The sequence below is a fragment of the Eleutherodactylus coqui genome, chromosome 11 (genome assembly GCF_035609145.1).
Source record: "Eleutherodactylus coqui strain aEleCoq1 chromosome 11, aEleCoq1.hap1, whole genome shotgun sequence".
NCBI classification, from domain to species: domain Eukaryota; kingdom Metazoa; phylum Chordata; class Amphibia; order Anura; family Eleutherodactylidae; genus Eleutherodactylus; species Eleutherodactylus coqui.
In genome coordinates this window covers 57,075,040-57,092,356 of record NC_089847.1, presented here as the reverse complement: position 1 = coordinate 57,092,356, position 17,317 = coordinate 57,075,040, and the positions used below count along the sequence as shown (strand labels likewise).

The 17,317-nt window shown below is 42.4% G+C and overlaps 16 non-coding genes across 16 annotated transcripts; 7 read left to right on the top strand and 9 right to left on the bottom strand.

Annotated features, from left to right (window-relative positions):
* The first annotated feature begins 461 nt into the window (after positions 1 to 461).
* TRNAT-AGU (transfer RNA threonine (anticodon AGU)) lies at positions 462 to 535 on the top strand. Its single transcript has one exon. It is a non-coding gene; the product is annotated as a tRNA-Thr (tRNA).
* A 1,476-nt stretch (positions 536 to 2,011) lies between these two features.
* On the bottom strand, positions 2,012 to 2,093 carry TRNAS-GCU (transfer RNA serine (anticodon GCU)). Its single transcript has one exon. It is a non-coding gene; the product is annotated as a tRNA-Ser (tRNA).
* A 2,158-nt stretch (positions 2,094 to 4,251) lies between these two features.
* Positions 4,252 to 4,333, bottom strand: TRNAS-GCU (transfer RNA serine (anticodon GCU)). The gene has a single exon. It is a non-coding gene; the product is annotated as a tRNA-Ser (tRNA).
* A 608-nt stretch (positions 4,334 to 4,941) lies between these two features.
* TRNAT-AGU (transfer RNA threonine (anticodon AGU)) lies at positions 4,942 to 5,015 on the top strand. Its single transcript has one exon. It is a non-coding gene; the product is annotated as a tRNA-Thr (tRNA).
* A 1,476-nt stretch (positions 5,016 to 6,491) lies between these two features.
* On the bottom strand, positions 6,492 to 6,573 carry TRNAS-GCU (transfer RNA serine (anticodon GCU)). Its single transcript has one exon. It is a non-coding gene; the product is annotated as a tRNA-Ser (tRNA).
* Positions 6,574 to 7,181: 608 nt separating this feature from the next.
* Positions 7,182 to 7,255, top strand: TRNAT-AGU (transfer RNA threonine (anticodon AGU)). Its single transcript has one exon. It is a non-coding gene; the product is annotated as a tRNA-Thr (tRNA).
* Positions 7,256 to 8,731: 1,476 nt separating this feature from the next.
* On the bottom strand, positions 8,732 to 8,813 carry TRNAS-GCU (transfer RNA serine (anticodon GCU)). Its single transcript has one exon. It is a non-coding gene; the product is annotated as a tRNA-Ser (tRNA).
* A 1,728-nt stretch (positions 8,814 to 10,541) lies between these two features.
* TRNAT-AGU (transfer RNA threonine (anticodon AGU)) lies at positions 10,542 to 10,615 on the top strand. Its single transcript has one exon. It is a non-coding gene; the product is annotated as a tRNA-Thr (tRNA).
* A 356-nt stretch (positions 10,616 to 10,971) lies between these two features.
* On the bottom strand, positions 10,972 to 11,053 carry TRNAS-GCU (transfer RNA serine (anticodon GCU)). The gene has a single exon. It is a non-coding gene; the product is annotated as a tRNA-Ser (tRNA).
* Positions 11,054 to 13,211: 2,158 nt separating this feature from the next.
* Positions 13,212 to 13,293, bottom strand: TRNAS-GCU (transfer RNA serine (anticodon GCU)). Its single transcript has one exon. It is a non-coding gene; the product is annotated as a tRNA-Ser (tRNA).
* A 618-nt stretch (positions 13,294 to 13,911) lies between these two features.
* TRNAT-AGU (transfer RNA threonine (anticodon AGU)) lies at positions 13,912 to 13,985 on the top strand. The gene has a single exon. It is a non-coding gene; the product is annotated as a tRNA-Thr (tRNA).
* A 356-nt stretch (positions 13,986 to 14,341) lies between these two features.
* On the bottom strand, positions 14,342 to 14,423 carry TRNAS-GCU (transfer RNA serine (anticodon GCU)). The gene has a single exon. It is a non-coding gene; the product is annotated as a tRNA-Ser (tRNA).
* A 618-nt stretch (positions 14,424 to 15,041) lies between these two features.
* Positions 15,042 to 15,115, top strand: TRNAT-AGU (transfer RNA threonine (anticodon AGU)). Its single transcript has one exon. It is a non-coding gene; the product is annotated as a tRNA-Thr (tRNA).
* A 356-nt stretch (positions 15,116 to 15,471) lies between these two features.
* Positions 15,472 to 15,553, bottom strand: TRNAS-GCU (transfer RNA serine (anticodon GCU)). Its single transcript has one exon. It is a non-coding gene; the product is annotated as a tRNA-Ser (tRNA).
* Positions 15,554 to 16,171: 618 nt separating this feature from the next.
* Positions 16,172 to 16,245, top strand: TRNAT-AGU (transfer RNA threonine (anticodon AGU)). Its single transcript has one exon. It is a non-coding gene; the product is annotated as a tRNA-Thr (tRNA).
* Positions 16,246 to 16,975: 730 nt separating this feature from the next.
* Positions 16,976 to 17,057, bottom strand: TRNAS-GCU (transfer RNA serine (anticodon GCU)). Its single transcript has one exon. It is a non-coding gene; the product is annotated as a tRNA-Ser (tRNA).
* Positions 17,058 to 17,317: the final 260 nt, after the last annotated feature.

Below are 17,317 nucleotides of genomic sequence, written 5' to 3'. Positions count from 1 at the left end.
GGCATAAATACTAAACATTCAGTCCTCTCTGCTTCTCATTTATGTTGGCATTTCCCTAGCATTCCCTAAATCTGTCAATTCTGCCTTCTATCTAACTTTTAAAGTAAAACAGGCCGCAATTCATGCAAGGCAAATGCATGGATTACATACCTATGGACAAATTATCCATGTCTTTTCCAAAAAGGATCGTCCCAAGCCGATTTCATTTAGAATTGTCACGATGCAAAATGACAGAGAACTGCATGCTGCTGCCAAGTATGTGATGGGACTCGACTTCCTTGCTGTTCTATAGTGGTAGCCACCTGAAACTACATGCTGCATAGGATCTGTTCACACTTAATTTGCCATCTCTGTGACAAATAGCAAAACTTAGAACCACTCCTCAAAATCATCCTACATTTAAAAATTCTTCTCCTGGATCATCCTTGCCATCTTTCTGGTTTTCCACAGTTTTGCTCATGGGCGCTGTGGCTTAGTTGGTTAAAGCGCCTGTCTAGTAAACAGGAGATCCTGAGTTCAACTCTCAGCAGTGCCTTGTTCTCTTATTCTGCTCAATAATCAGCTTTTTTTTCCAAAAGGGAGATGTTCACTAGCCAATGACATTAAAGATGCTCGTCCCACATCCCTAGAATACTCCACCCGAGTGGCAAAGAGTCAGCTCTGGTTTAGTTTTAACAAGTAGATGGTTGCAACGTTTTGCAAAATGTAGGATGGCATAAGGCACGATAAATTAGAGGTGCCGATTCACTATTGCCTGACTGATACGCTACATAATGCCTGTAAATATGTTTAGAGACTTCAATAGCATCCTTCTTGAACGGTGATGGTAAATTTTCTTCCTCGGGGCATTGCTTGCGCTGAGCATAGAGAATTTTCCAAAAAGAAATGATACGACGAGGATGGGATTGGAACCCATGCGTGCAGAGCACAATGGATTAGCAGTCCATCGCCTTAACCACTCGGCCACGCCGTCAACAAAAGTACTTTTACCGAACCCACATTTGGAAAACAGTCGTGATGATTCTTAGGCTTCATTTTCTTTCCACATGCAACAGCGCCGTACATCAGACATTGGCTCAGCAGGTCTTGTTTTACATCCAACGTGATGACCCATGCTAATGGCATAAATACTAAACATTCAGTCCTCTCTGCTTCTCATTTATGTTGGCATTTCCCTAGCATTCCCTAAATCTGTCAATTCTGCCTTCTATCTAACTTTTAAAGTAAAACAGGCCACAATTCATGCAAGGCAAATGCATGGATTACATACCTATGGACAAATTATCCATGTCTTTTCCAAAAAGGATCTTCCCAAGCCGATTTCATTTAGAATTGTCACGATGCAAAATGACAGAGAACTGCATGCTGCTGCCAAGTATGTCATGGGACTCGACTTCCTTGCTGTTCTATAGTGGTAGCCACCTGAAACTACATGCTGCATAGGATCTGTTCACACTTAATTTGCCATCTCTGTGACAAATAGCAAAACTTAGAACCACTCCTCAAAATCATCCTACATTTAAAAATTCTTCTCCTGGATCATCCTTGCCATCTTTCTGGTTTTCCACAGCTTTACTCATGGGCGCTGTGGCTTAGTTGGTTAAAGCGCCTGTCTAGTAAACGGGAGATCCTCAGTTCAACTCTCAGCAGTGCCTTGTTCTCTTATTCTGGTCAATAATCAGCTCTTTTTTCCAAAAGGGAGATGTTCACTAGCCAATGACATTAAAGATGCTCGTCCCACATCCGTAGAATACTCCACCCGAGTGGCAAAGAGTCAGCTCTGGTTTAGTTTTAACAAGTAGATGGTTGCAACGTTTTGCAAAATGTAGGATGGCATAAGGCACGATAAATTAGAGGTGCCGATTCACTATTGCCTGACTGATACGCTACATAATGCCTGTAAATATGTTTAGAGACTTCAATAGCATCCTTCTTGAACGGTGATGGTAAATTTTCTTCCTCGGGGCATTGCTTGCGCTGAGCATAGAGAATTTTCCAAAAAGGAATTATACGACGAGGATGGGATTCGAACCCATGCGTGCAGAGCACAATGGATTAGCAGTCCATCGCCTTAACCACTCGGCCACCCCGTCAACAAAAGTACCTTTACCGAACCCACATTTGGAAAACAGTCGTGATGATTCTTAGGCTTCATTTTCTTTCCACATGCAACAGCGCCGTACATCAGACATTGGCTCAGCAGGTCTTGTTTTACATCCAACGTGATGACCCATGCTAATGGCATAAATACTAAACATTCAGTCCTCTCTGCTTCTCATTTATGTTGGCATTTCCCTAGCATTCCCTAAATCTGTCAATTCTGCCTTCTATCTAACTTTTAAAGTAAAACAGGCCGCAATTCATGCAAGGCAAATGCATGGATTACATACCTATGGACAAATTATCCATGTCTTTTCCAAAAAGGATCGTCCCAAGCCGATTTCATTTAGAATTGTCACGATGCAAAATGACAGAGAACTGCATGCTGCTGCCAAGTATGTGATGGGACTCGACTTCCTTGCTGTTCTATAGTGGTAGCCACCTGAAACTACATGCTGCATAGGATCTGTTCACACTTAATTTGCCATCTCTGTGACAAATAGCAAAACTTAGAACCACTCCTCAAAATCATCCTACATTTAAAAATTCTTCTCCTGGATCATCCTTGCCATCTTTCTGGTTTTCCACAGTTTTGCTCATGGGCGCTGTGGCTTAGTTAGTTAAAGCGCCTGTCTAGTAAACAGGAGATCCTGAGTTCAACTCTCAGCAGTGCCTTGTTCTCTTATTCTGCTCAATAATCAGCTTTTTTTTCCAAAAGGGAGATGTTCACTAGCCAATGACATTAAAGATGCTCGTCCCACATCCCTAGAATACTCCACCCGAGTGGCAAAGAGTCAGCTCTGGTTTAGTTTTAACAAGTAGATGGTTGCAACGTTTTGCAAAATGTAGGATGGCATAAGGCACGATAAATTAGAGGTGCCGATTCACTATTGCCTGACTGATACGCTACATAATGCCTGTAAATATGTTTAGAGACTTCAATAGCATCCTTCTTGAACGGTGATGGTAAATTTTCTTCCTCGGGGCATTGCTTGCGCTGAGCATAGAGAATTTTCCAAAAAGAAATGATACGACGAGGATGGGATTGGAACCCATGCGTGCAGAGCACAATGGATTAGCAGTCCATCGCCTTAACCACTCGGCCACGCCGTCAACAAAAGTACTTTTACCGAACCCACATTTGGAAAACAGTCGTGATGATTCTTAGGCTTCATTTTCTTTCCACATGCAACAGCGCCGTACATCAGACATTGGCTCAGCAGGTCTTGTTTTACATCCAACGTGATGACCCATGCTAATGGCATAAATACTAAACATTCAGTCCTCTCTGCTTCTCATTTATGTTGGCATTTCCCTAGCATTCCCTAAATCTGTCAATTCTGCCTTCTATCTAACTTTTAAAGTAAAACAGGCCACAATTCATGCAAGGCAAATGCATGGATTACATACCTATGGACAAATTATCCATGTCTTTTCCAAAAAGGATCTTCCCAAGCCGATTTCATTTAGAATTGTCACGATGCAAAATGACAGAGAACTGCATGCTGCTGCCAAGTATGTCATGGGACTCGACTTCCTTGCTGTTCTATAGTGGTAGCCACCTGAAACTACATGCTGCATAGGATCTGTTCACACTTAATTTGCCATCTCTGTGACAAATAGCAAAACTTAGAACCACTCCTCAAAATCATCCTACATTTAAAAATTCTTCTCCTGGATCATCCTTGCCATCTTTCTGGTTTTCCACAGCTTTACTCATGGGCGCTGTGGCTTAGTTGGTTAAAGCGCCTGTCTAGTAAACGGGAGATCCTCAGTTCAACTCTCAGCAGTGCCTTGTTCTCTTATTCTGGTCAATAATCAGCTCTTTTTTCCAAAAGGGAGATGTTCACTAGCCAATGACATTAAAGATGCTCGTCCCACATCCGTAGAATACTCCACCCGAGTGGCAAAGAGTCAGCTCTGGTTTAGTTTTAACAAGTAGATGGTTGCAACGTTTTGCAAAATGTAGGATGGCATAAGGCACGATAAATTAGAGGTGCCGATTCACTATTGCCTGACTGATACGCTACATAATGCCTGTAAATATGTTTAGAGACTTCAATAGCATCCTTCTTGAACGGTGATGGTAAATTTTCTTCCTCGGGGCATTGCTTGCGCTGAGCATAGAGAATTTTCCAAAAAGGAATTATACGACGAGGATGGGATTCGAACCCATGCGTGCAGAGCACAATGGATTAGCAGTCCATCGCCTTAACCACTCGGCCACCCCGTCAACAAAAGTACCTTTACCGAACCCACATTTGGAAAACAGTCGTGATGATTCTTAGGCTTCATTTTCTTTCCACATGCAACAGCGCCGTACATCAGACATTGGCTCAGCAGGTCTTGTTTTACATCCAACGTGATGACCCATGCTAATGGCATAAATACTAAACATTCAGTCCTCTCTGCTTCTCATTTATGTTGGCATTTCCCTAGCATTCCCTAAATCTGTCAATTCTGCCTTCTATCTAACTTTTAAAGTAAAACAGGCCGCAATTCATGCAAGGCAAATGCATGGATTACATACCTATGGACAAATTATCCATGTCTTTTCCAAAAAGGATCGTCCCAAGCCGATTTCATTTAGAATTGTCACGATGCAAAATGACAGAGAACTGCATGCTGCTGCCAAGTATGTGATGGGACTCGACTTCCTTGCTGTTCTATAGTGGTAGCCACCTGAAACTACATGCTGCATAGGATCTGTTCACACTTAATTTGCCATCTCTGTGACAAATAGCAAAACTTAGAACCACTCCTCAAAATCATCCTACATTTAAAAATTCTTCTCCTGGATCATCCTTGCCATCTTTCTGGTTTTCCACAGTTTTGCTCATGGGCGCTGTGGCTTAGTTGGTTAAAGCGCCTGTCTAGTAAACAGGAGATCCTGAGTTCAACTCTCAGCAGTGCCTTGTTCTCTTATTCTGCTCAATAATCAGCTTTTTTTTCCAAAAGGGAGATGTTCACTAGCCAATGACATTAAAGATGCTCGTCCCACATCCCTAGAATACTCCACCCGAGTGGCAAAGAGTCAGCTCTGGTTTAGTTTTAACAAGTAGATGGTTGCAACGTTTTGCAAAATGTAGGATGGCATAAGGCACGATAAATTAGAGGTGCCGATTCACTATTGCCTGACTGATACGCTACATAATGCCTGTAAATATGTTTAGAGACTTCAATAGCATCCTTCTTGAACGGTGATGGTAAATTTTCTTCCTCGGGGCATTGCTTGCGCTGAGCATAGAGAATTTTCCAAAAAGAAATGATACGACGAGGATGGGATTGGAACCCATGCGTGCAGAGCACAATGGATTAGCAGTCCATCGCCTTAACCACTCGGCCACGCCGTCAACAAAAGTACTTTTACCGAACCCACATTTGGAAAACAGTCGTGATGATTCTTAGGCTTCATTTTCTTTCCACATGCAACAGCGCCGTACATCAGACATTGGCTCAGCAGGTCTTGTTTTACATCCAACGTGATGACCCATGCTAATGGCATAAATACTAAACATTCAGTCCTCTCTGCTTCTCATTTATGTTGGCATTTCCCTAGCATTCCCTAAATCTGTCAATTCTGCCTTCTATCTAACTTTTAAAGTAAAACAGGCCACAATTCATGCAAGGCAAATGCATGGATTACATACCTATGGACAAATTATCCATGTCTTTTCCAAAAAGGATCTTCCCAAGCCGATTTCATTTAGAATTGTCACGATGCAAAATGACAGAGAACTGCATGCTGCTGCCAAGTATGTCATGGGACTCGACTTCCTTGCTGTTCTATAGTGGTAGCCACCTGAAACTACATGCTGCATAGGATCTGTTCACACTTAATTTGCCATCTCTGTGACAAATAGCAAAACTTAGAACCACTCCTCAAAATCATCCTACATTTAAAAATTCTTCTCCTGGATCATCCTTGCCATCTTTCTGGTTTTCCACAGCTTTACTCATGGGCGCTGTGGCTTAGTTGGTTAAAGCGCCTGTCTAGTAAACGGGAGATCCTCAGTTCAACTCTCAGCAGTGCCTTGTTCTCTTATTCTGGTCAATAATCAGCTCTTTTTTCCAAAAGGGAGATGTTCACTAGCCAATGACATTAAAGATGCTCGTCCCACATCCGTAGAATACTCCACCCGAGTGGCAAAGAGTCAGCTCTGGTTTAGTTTTAACAAGTAGATGGTTGCAACGTTTTGCAAAATGTAGGATGGCATAAGGCACGATAAATTAGAGGTGCCGATTCACTATTGCCTGACTGATACGCTACATAATGCCTGTAAATATGTTTAGAGACTTCAATAGCATCCTTCTTGAACGGTGATGGTAAATTTTCTTCCTCGGGGCATTGCTTGCGCTGAGCATAGAGAATTTTCCAAAAAGGAATTATACGACGAGGATGGGATTCGAACCCATGCGTGCAGAGCACAATGGATTAGCAGTCCATCGCCTTAACCACTCGGCCACCCCGTCAACAAAAGTACCTTTACCGAACCCACATTTGGAAAACAGTCGTGATGATTCTTAGGCTTCATTTTCTTTCCACATGCAACAGCGCCGTACATCAGACATTGGCTCAGCAGGTCTTGTTTTACATCCAACGTGATGACCCATGCTAATGGCATAAATACTAAACATTCAGTCCTCTCTGCTTCTCATTTATGTTGGCATTTCCCTAGCATTCCCTAAATCTGTCAATTCTGCCTTCTATCTAACTTTTAAAGTAAAACAGGCCGCAATTCATGCAAGGCAAATGCATGGATTACATACCTATGGACAAATTATCCATGTCTTTTCCAAAAAGGATCGTCCCAAGCCGATTTCATTTAGAATTGTCACGATGCAAAATGACAGAGAACTGCATGCTGCTGCCAAGTATGTGATGGGACTCGACTTCCTTGCTGTTCTATAGTGGTAGCCACCTGAAACTACATGCTGCATAGGATCTGTTCACACTTAATTTGCCATCTCTGTGACAAATAGCAAAACTTAGAACCACTCCTCAAAATCATCCTACATTTAAAAATTCTTCTCCTGGATCATCCTTGCCATCTTTCTGGTTTTCCACAGTTTTGCTCATGGGCGCTGTGGCTTAGTTGGTTAAAGCGCCTGTCTAGTAAACAGGAGATCCTGAGTTCAACTCTCAGCAGTGCCTTGTTCTCTTATTCTGCTCAATAATCAGCTTTTTTTTCCAAAAGGGAGATGTTCACTAGCCAATGACATTAAAGATGCTCGTCCCACATCCCTAGAATACTCCACCCGAGTGGCAAAGAGTCAGCTCTGGTTTAGTTTTAACAAGTAGATGGTTGCAACGTTTTGCAAAATGTAGGATGGCATAAGGCACGATAAATTAGAGGTGCCGATTCACTATTGCCTGACTGATACGCTACATAATGCCTGTAAATATGTTTAGAGACTTCAATAGCATCCTTCTTGAACGGTGATGGTAAATTTTCTTCCTCGGGGCATTGCTTGCGCTGAGCATAGAGAATTTTCCAAAAAGAAATGATACGACGAGGATGGGATTGGAACCCATGCGTGCAGAGCACAATGGATTAGCAGTCCATCGCCTTAACCACTCGGCCACGCCGTCAACAAAAGTACTTTTACCGAACCCACATTTGGAAAACAGTCGTGATGATTCTTAGGCTTCATTTTCTTTCCACATGCAACAGCGCCGTACATCAGACATTGGCTCAGCAGGTCTTGTTTTACATCCAACGTGATGACCCATGCTAATGGCATAAATACTAAACATTCAGTCCTCTCTGCTTCTCATTTATGTTGGCATTTCCCTAGCATTCCCTAAATCTGTCAATTCTGCCTTCTATCTAACTTTTAAAGTAAAACAGGCCACAATTCATGCAAGGCAAATGCATGGATTACATACCTATGGACAAATTATCCATGTCTTTTCCAAAAAGGATCTTCCCAAGCCGATTTCATTTAGAATTGTCACGATGCAAAATGACAGAGAACTGCATGCTGCTGCCAAGTATGTCATGGGACTCGACTTCCTTGCTGTTCTATAGTGGTAGCCACCTGAAACTACATGCTGCATAGGATCTGTTCACACTTAATTTGCCATCTCTGTGACAAATAGCAAAACTTAGAACCACTCCTCAAAATCATCCTACATTTAAAAATTCTTCTCCTGGATCATCCTTGCCATCTTTCTGGTTTTCCACAGCTTTACTCATGGGCGCTGTGGCTTAGTTGGTTAAAGCGCCTGTCTAGTAAACGGGAGATCCTCAGTTCAACTCTCAGCAGTGCCTTGTTCTCTTATTCTGGTCAATAATCAGCTCTTTTTTCCAAAAGGGAGATGTTCACTAGCCAATGACATTAAAGATGCTCGTCCCACATCCGTAGAATACTCCACCCGAGTGGCAAAGAGTCAGCTCTGGTTTAGTTTTAACAAGTAGATGGTTGCAACGTTTTGCAAAATGTAGGATGGCATAAGGCACGATAAATTAGAGGTGCCGATTCACTATTGCCTGACTGATACGCTACATAATGCCTGTAAATATGTTTAGAGACTTCAATAGCATCCTTCTTGAACGGTGATGGTAAATTTTCTTCCTCGGGGCATTGCTTGCGCTGAGCATAGAGAATTTTCCAAAAAGGAATCATACGACGAGGATGGGATTCGAACCCATGCGTGCAGAGCACAATGGATTAGCAGTCCATCGCCTTAACCACTCGGCCACCCCGTCAACAAAAGTACCTTTACCGAACCCACATTTGGAAAACAGTCGTGATGATTCTTAGGCTTCATTTTCTTTCCACATGCAACAGCGCCGTACATCAGACATTGGCTCAGCAGGTCTTGTTTTACATCCAACGTGATGACCCATGCTAATGGCATAAATACTAAACATTCAGTCCTCTCTGCTTCTCATTTATGTTGGCATTTCCCTAGCATTCCCTAAATCTGTCAATTCTGCCTTCTATCTAACTTTTAAAGTAAAACAGGCCGCAATTCATGCAAGGCAAATGCATGGATTACATACCTATGGAGAAATTATCCATGTCTTTTCCAAAAAGGATCGTCCCAAGCCGATTTCATTTAGAATTGTCACGATGCAAAATGACAGAGAACTGCATGCTGCTGCCAAGTATGTGATGGGACTCGACTTCCTTGCTGTTCTATAGTGGTAGCCACCTGAAACTACATGCTGCATAGGATCTGTTCACACTTAATTTGCCATCTCTGTGACAAATAGCAAAACTTAGAACCACTCCTCAAAATCATCCTACATTTAAAAATTCTTCTCCTGGATCATCCTTGCCATCTTTCTGGTTTTCCACAGTTTTGCTCATGGGCGCTGTGGCTTAGTTGGTTAAAGGGCCTGTCTAGTAAACAGGAGATCCTGAGTTCAACTCTCAGCAGTGCCTTGTTCTCTTATTCTGCTCAATAATCAGCACTTTTTTCCAAAAGGGAGATGTTCACTAGCCAATGACATTAAAGATGCTCGTCCCACATCCCTAGAATACTCCACCCGAGTGGCAAAGAGTCAGCTCTGGTTTAGTTTTAACAAGTAGATGGTTGCAACGTTTTGCAAAATGTAGGATGGCATAAGGCACGATAAATTAGAGGTGCCGATTCACTATTGCCTGACTGATACGCTACATAATGCCTGTAAATATGTTTAGAGACTTCAATAGCATCCTTCTTGAACGGTGATGGTAAATCTTCTTCCTCGGGGCATTGCTTGCGCTGAGCATAGAGAATTTTCCAAAAAGAAATCATACGACGAGGATGGGATTCGATCCCATGCGTGCAGAGCACAATGGATTAGCAGTCCATCGCCTTAACCACTCGGCCACCCCGTCAACAAAAGTACCTTTACCGAACCCACATTTGGAAAACAGTCGTGATGATTCTTAGGCTTCATTTTCTTTCCACATGCAACAGCGCCGTACATCAGACATTGGCTCAGCAGGTCTTGTTTTACATCCAACGTGATGACCCATGCTAATGGCATAAATACTAAACATTCAGTCCTCTCTGCTTCTCATTTATGTTGGCATTTCCCTAGCATTCCCTAAATCTGTCAATTCTGCCTTCTATCTAACTTTTAAAGTAAAACAGGCCACAATTCATGCAAGGCAAATGCATGGATTACATACCTATGGAGAAATTATCCATGTCTTTTCCAAAAAGGATCGTCCCAAGCCGATTTCATTTAGAATTGTCACGATGCAAAATGACAGAGAACTGCATGCTGCTGCCAAGTATGTGATGGGACTCGACTTCCTTGCTGTTCTATAGTGGTAGCCACCTGAAACTACATGCTGCATAGGATCTGTTCACACTTAATTTGCCATCTCTGTGACAAATAGCAAAACTTAGAACCACTCCTCAAAATCATCCTACATTTAAAAATTCTTCTCCTGGATCATCCTTGCCATCTTTCTGGTTTTCCACAGTTTTGCTCATGGGCGCTGTGGCTTAGTTGGTTAAAGCGCCTGTCTAGTAAACAGGAGATCCTGAGTTCAACTCTCAGCAGTGCCTTGTTCTCTTATTCTGCTCAATAATCAGCACTTTTTTCCAAAAGGGAGATGTTCACTAGCCAATGACATTAAAGATGCTCGTCCCACATCCCTAGAATACTCCACCCGAGTGGCAAAGAGTCAGCTCTGGTTTAGTTTTAACAAGTAGATGGTTGCAACGTTTTGCAAAATGTAGGATGGCATAAGGCACGATAAATTAGAGGTGCCGATTCACTATTGCCTGACTGATACGCTACATAATGCCTGTAAATATGTTTAGAGACTTCAATAGCATCCTTCTTGAACGGTGATGGTAAATTTTCTTCCTCGGGGCATTGCTTGCGCTGAGCATAGAGAATTTTCCAAAAGAAAATCATACGACGAGGATGGGATTCGAACCCATGCGTGCAGAGCACAATGGATTAGCAGTCCATCGCCTTAACCACTCGGCCACCCCGTCAATGAAAGTACTTTTACCGAACCCACATTTAGAAAACAGTCGTGATGATTCTTAGGCTTCATTTTCTTTCCACATGCAACAGCGCCGTACATCAGACATTGGCTCAGCAGGTCTTGTTTTACATCCAACGTGATGACCCATGCTAATGGCATAAATACTAAACATCCAGTCCTCTCTGCTTCTCATTTATGTTGGCATTTCCCTAGCATTCCCTAAATCTGTCAATTCTGCCTTCTATCTAACTTTTAAAGTAAAACAGGCCACAATTCATGCAAGGCAAATGCATGGATTACATACCTATGGACAAATTATCCATGTCTTTTCCAAAAAGGATCGTCCCAAGCCGATTTCATTTAGAATTGTCACGATGCAAAATGACAGAGAACTGCATGCTGCTGCCAAGTATGTGATGGGACTCGACTTCCTTGCTGTTCTATAGTGGTAGCCACCTGAAACTACATGCTGCATAGGATCTGTTCACACTTAATTTGCCATCTCTGTGACAAATAGCAAAACTTAGAACCACTCCTCAAAATCATCCTACATTTAAAAATTCTTCTCCTGGATCATCCTTGCCATCTTTCTGGTTTTCCACAGTTTTGCTCATGGGCACTGTGGCTTAGTTGGTTAAAGCGCCTGTCTAGTAAACAGGAGATCCTGAGTTCAACTCTCAGCAGTGACTTGTTCTCTTATTCTGCTCAATAATCAGCTTTTTTTTCCAAAAGGGAGATGTTCACTAGCCAATGACATTAAAGATGCTCGTCCCACATCCCTAGAATACTCCACCCGAGTGGCAAAGAGTCAGCTCTGGTTTAGTTTTAACAAGTAGATGGTTGCAACGTTTTGCAAAATGTAGGATGGCATAAGGCACGATAAATTAGAGGTGCCGATTCACTATTGCCTGACTGATACGCTACATAATGCCTGTAAATATGTTTAGAGACTTCAATAGCATCCTTCTTGAACGGTGATGGTAAATTTTCTTCCTCGGGGCATTGCTTGCGCTGAGCATAGAGAATTTTCCAAAAAGGAATCATACGACGAGGATGGGATTCGAACCCATGCAAGCAGAGCACAATGGATTAGCAGTCCATCGCCTTAACTACTCGGCCACCCCGTCAACTAAAATACCTTTACCGAACCCACATTTGGAAAACAGTCGTGATGATTCTTAGGCTTCATTTTCTTTCCACATGCAACAGCGCCGTACATCAGACATTGGCTCAGCAGGTCTTGTTTTACATCCAACGTGATGACCCATGCTAATGGCATAAATACTAAACATTCAGTCCTCTCTGCTTCTCATTTATGTTGGCATTTCCCTAGCATTCCCTAAATCTGTCAATTCTGCCTTCTATCTAACTTTTAAAGTAAAACAGGCCACAATTCATGCAAGGCAAATGCATGGATTACATACCTATGGACAAATTATCCATGTCTTTTCCAAAAAGGATCGTCCCAAGCCGATTTCATTTAGAATTGTCACGATGCAAAATGACAGAGAACTGCATGCTGCTGCCAAGTATGTCATGGGACTCGACTTCCTTGCTGTTCTATAGTGGTAGCCACCTGAAACTACATGCTGCATAGGATCTGTTCACACTTAATTTGCCATCTCTGTGACAAATAGCAAAACTTAGAACCATTCCTCAAAATCATCCTACATTTAAAAATTCTTCTCCTGGATCATCCTTGCCATCTTTCTGGTTTTCCACAGCTTTGCTCATGGGTGCTGTGGCTTAGTTGGTTAAAGCGCCTGTCTAGTAAACGGGAGATCCTCAGTTCAACTCTCAGCAGTGCCTTGTTCTCTTATTCTGCTCAATAATCAGCTCTTTTTTCCAAAAGGGAGATGTTTACTAGCCAATGACATTAAAGATGCTCGTCCCACATCCGTAGAATACTCCACCCGAGTGGCAAAGAGTCAGCTCTGGTTTAGTTTTAACAAGTAGATAGTTGCAACGTTTTGCAAAATGTAGGATGGCATAAGGCACGATAAATTAGAGGTGCCGATTCACTATTGCCTGACTGATACGCTACATAATGCCTGTAAATATGTTTAGAGACTTCAATAGCATCCTTCTTGAACGGTGATGGTAAATTTTCTTCCTCGGGGCATTGCTTGCGCTGAGCATAGAGAATTTTCCAAAAAGGAATCATACGACGAGGATGGGATTCGAACCCATGCGTGCAGAGCACAATGGATTAGCAGTCCATCGCCTTAACCACTCGGCCACCCCGTCAACAAAAGTACCTTTACCGAACCCACATTTGGAAAACAGTCGTGATGATTCTTAGGCTTCATTTTCTTTCCACATGCAACAGCGCCGTACATCAGACATTGGCTCAGCAGGTCTTGTTTTACATCCAACGTGATGACCCATGCTAATGGCATAAATACTAAACATTCAGTCCTCTCTGCTTCTCATTTATGTTGGCATTTCCCTAGCATTCCCTAAATCTGTCAATTCTGCCTTCTATCTAACTTTTAAAGTAAAACAGGCCACAATTCATGCAAGGCAAATGCATGGATTACATACCTATGGAGAAATTATCCATGTCTTTTCCAAAAAGGATCGTCCCAAGCCGATTTCATTTAGAATTGTCACGATGCAAAATGACAGAGAACTGCATGCTGCTGCCAAGTATGTGATGGGACTCGACTTCCTTGCTGTTCTATAGTGGTAGCCACCTGAAACTACATGCTGCATAGGATCTGTTCACACTTAATTTGCCATCTCTGTGACAAATAGCAAAACTTAGAACCACTCCTCAAAATCATCCTACATTTAAAAATTCTTCTCCTGGATCATCATTGCCATCTTTCTGGTTTTCCACAGTTTTCCACAGTTTTGCTCATGGGCGCTGTGGCTTAGTTGGTTAAAGCGCCTGTCTAGTAAACAGGAGATCCTGAGTTCAACTCTCAGCAGTGCCTTGTTCTCTTATTCTGCTCAATAATCAGCACTTTTTTCCAAAAGGGAGATGTTCACTAGCCAATGACATTAAAGATGCTCGTCCCACATCCCTAGAATACTCCACCCGAGTGGCAAAGAGTCAGCTCTGGTTTAGTTTTAACAAGTAGATGGTTGCAACGTTTTGCAAAATGTAGGATGGCATAAGGCACGATAAATTAGAGGTGCCGATTCACTATTGCCTGACTGATACGCTACATAATGCCTGTAAATATGTTTAGAGACTTCAATAGCATCCTTCTTGAACGGTGATGGTAAATTTTCTTCCTCGGGGCATTGCTTGCGCTGAGCATAGAGAATTTTCCAAAAAGGAATCATACGACGAGGATGGGATTCGAACCCATGCGTGCAGAGCACAATGGATTAGCAGTCCATCGCCTTAACCACTCGGCCACCCCGTCAACAAAAGTACCTTTACCGAACCCACATTTGGAAAACAGTCGTGATGATTCTTAGGCTTCATTTTCTTTCCACATGCAACAGCGCCGTACATCAGACATTGGCTCAGCAGGTCTTGTTTTACATCCAACGTGATGACCCATGCTAATGGCATAAATACTAAACATTCAGTCCTCTCTGCTTCTCATTTATGTTGGCATTTCCCTAGCATTCCCTAAATCTGTCAATTCTGCCTTCTATCTAACTTTTAAAGTAAAACAGGCCACAATTCATGCAAGGCAAATGCATGGATTACATACCTATGGAGAAATTATCCATGTCTTTTCCAAAAAGGATCGTCCCAAGCCGATTTCATTTAGAATTGTCACGATGCAAAATGACAGAGAACTGCATGCTGCTGCCAAGTATGTGATGGGACTCGACTTCCTTGCTGTTCTATAGTGGTAGCCACCTGAAACTACATGCTGCATAGGATCTGTTCACACTTAATTTGCCATCTCTGTGACAAATAGCAAAACTTAGAACCACTCCTCAAAATCATCCTACATTTAAAAATTCTTCTCCTGGATCATCATTGCCATCTTTCTGGTTTTCCACAGTTTTCCACAGTTTTGCTCATGGGCGCTGTGGCTTAGTTGGTTAAAGCGCCTGTCTAGTAAACAGGAGATCCTGAGTTCAACTCTCAGCAGTGCCTTGTTCTCTTATTCTGCTCAATAATCAGCACTTTTTTCCAAAAGGGAGATGTTCACTAGCCAATGACATTAAAGATGCTCGTCCCACATCCCTAGAATACTCCACCCGAGTGGCAAAGAGTCAGCTCTGGTTTAGTTTTAACAAGTAGATGGTTGCAACGTTTTGCAAAATGTAGGATGGCATAAGGCACGATAAATTAGAGGTGCCGATTCACTATTGCCTGACTGATACGCTACATAATGCCTGTAAATATGTTTAGAGACTTCAATAGCATCCTTCTTGAACGGTGATGGTAAATTTTCTTCCTCGGGGCATTGCTTGCGCTGAGCATAGAGAATTTTCCAAAAAGGAATCATACGACGAGGATGGGATTCGAACCCATGCGTGCAGAGCACAATGGATTAGCAGTCCATCGCCTTAACCACTCGGCCACCCCGTCAACAAAAGTACCTTTACCGAACCCACATTTGGAAAACAGTCGTGATGATTCTTAGGCTTCATTTTCTTTCCACATGCAACAGTGCCGTACATCAGACATTGGCTCAGCAGGTCTTGTTTTACATCCAACGTGATGACCCATGCTAATGGCATAAATACTAAACATTCAGTCCTCTCTGCTTCTCATTTATGTTGGCATTTCCCTAGCATTCCCTAAATCTGTCAATTCTGCCTTCTATCTAACTTTTAAAGTAAAACAGGCCACAATTCATGCAAGGCAAATGCATGGATTACATACCTATGGAGAAATTATCCATGTCTTTTCCAAAAAGGATCGTCCCAAGCCGATTTCATTTAGAATTGTCACGATGCAAAATGACAGAGAACTGCATGCTGCTGCCAAGTATGTGATGGGACTCGACTTCCTTGCTGTTCTATAGTGGTAGCCACCTGAAACTACATGCTGCATAGGATCTGTTCACACTTAATTTGCCATCTCTGTGACAAATAGCAAAACTTAGAACCACTCCTCAAAATCATCCTACATTTAAAAATTCTTCTCCTGGATCATCATTGCCATCTTTCTGGTTTTCCACAGTTTTCCACAGTTTTGCTCATGGGCGCTGTGGCTTAGTTGGTTAAAGCGCCTGTCTAGTAAACAGGAGATCCTGAGTTCAACTCTCAGCAGTGCCTTGTTCTCTTATTCTGCTCAATAATCAGCACTTTTTTCCAAAAGGGAGATGTTCACTAGCCAATGACATTAAAGATGCTCGTCCCACATCCCTAGAATACTCCACCCGAGTGGCAAAGAGTCAGCTCTGGTTTAGTTTTAACAAGTAGATGGTTGCAACGTTTTGCAAAATGTAGGATGGCATAAGGCACGATAAATTAGAGGTGCCGATTCACTATTGCCTGACTGATACGCTACATAATGCCTGTAAATATGTTTAGAGACTTCAATAGCATCCTTCTTGAACGGTGATGGTAAATTTTCTTCCTCGGGGCATTGCTTGCGCTGAGCATAGAGAATTTTCCAAAAAGAAATCATACGACGAGGATGGGATTCGAACCCATGCGTGCAGAGCAATAATCAGCACTTTTTTCCAAAAGGGAGATGTTCACTAGCCAATGACATTAAAGATGCTCGTCCCACATCCCTAGAATACTCCACCCGAGTGGCAAAGAGTCAGCTCTGGTTTAGTTTTAACAAGTAGATGGTTGCAACGTTTTGCAAAATGTAGGATGGCATAAGGCACGATAAATTAGAGGTGCCGATTCACTATTGCCTGACTGATACGCTACATAATGCCTGTAAATATGTTTAGAGACTTCAATAGCATCCTTCTTGAACGGTGATGGTAAATTTTCTTCCTCGGGGCATTGCTTGCGCTGAGCATAGAGAATTTTCCAAAAAGGAATCATACGACGAGGATGGGATTCGAACCCATGCGTGCAGAGCACAATGGATTAGCAGTCCATCGCCTTAACCACTCGGCCACCCCGTCAACAAAAGTACCTTTACCGAACCCACATTTGGAAAACAGTCGTGATGATTCTTAGGCTTCATTTTCTTTCCACATGCAACAGTGCCGTACATCAGACATTGGCTCAGCAGGTCTTGTTTTACATCCAACGTGATGACCCATGCTAATGGCATAAATACTAAACATTCAGTCCTCTCTGCTTCTCATTTATGTTGGCATTTCCCTAGCATTCCCTAAATCTGTCAATTCTGCCTTCTATCTAACTTTTAAAGTAAAACAGG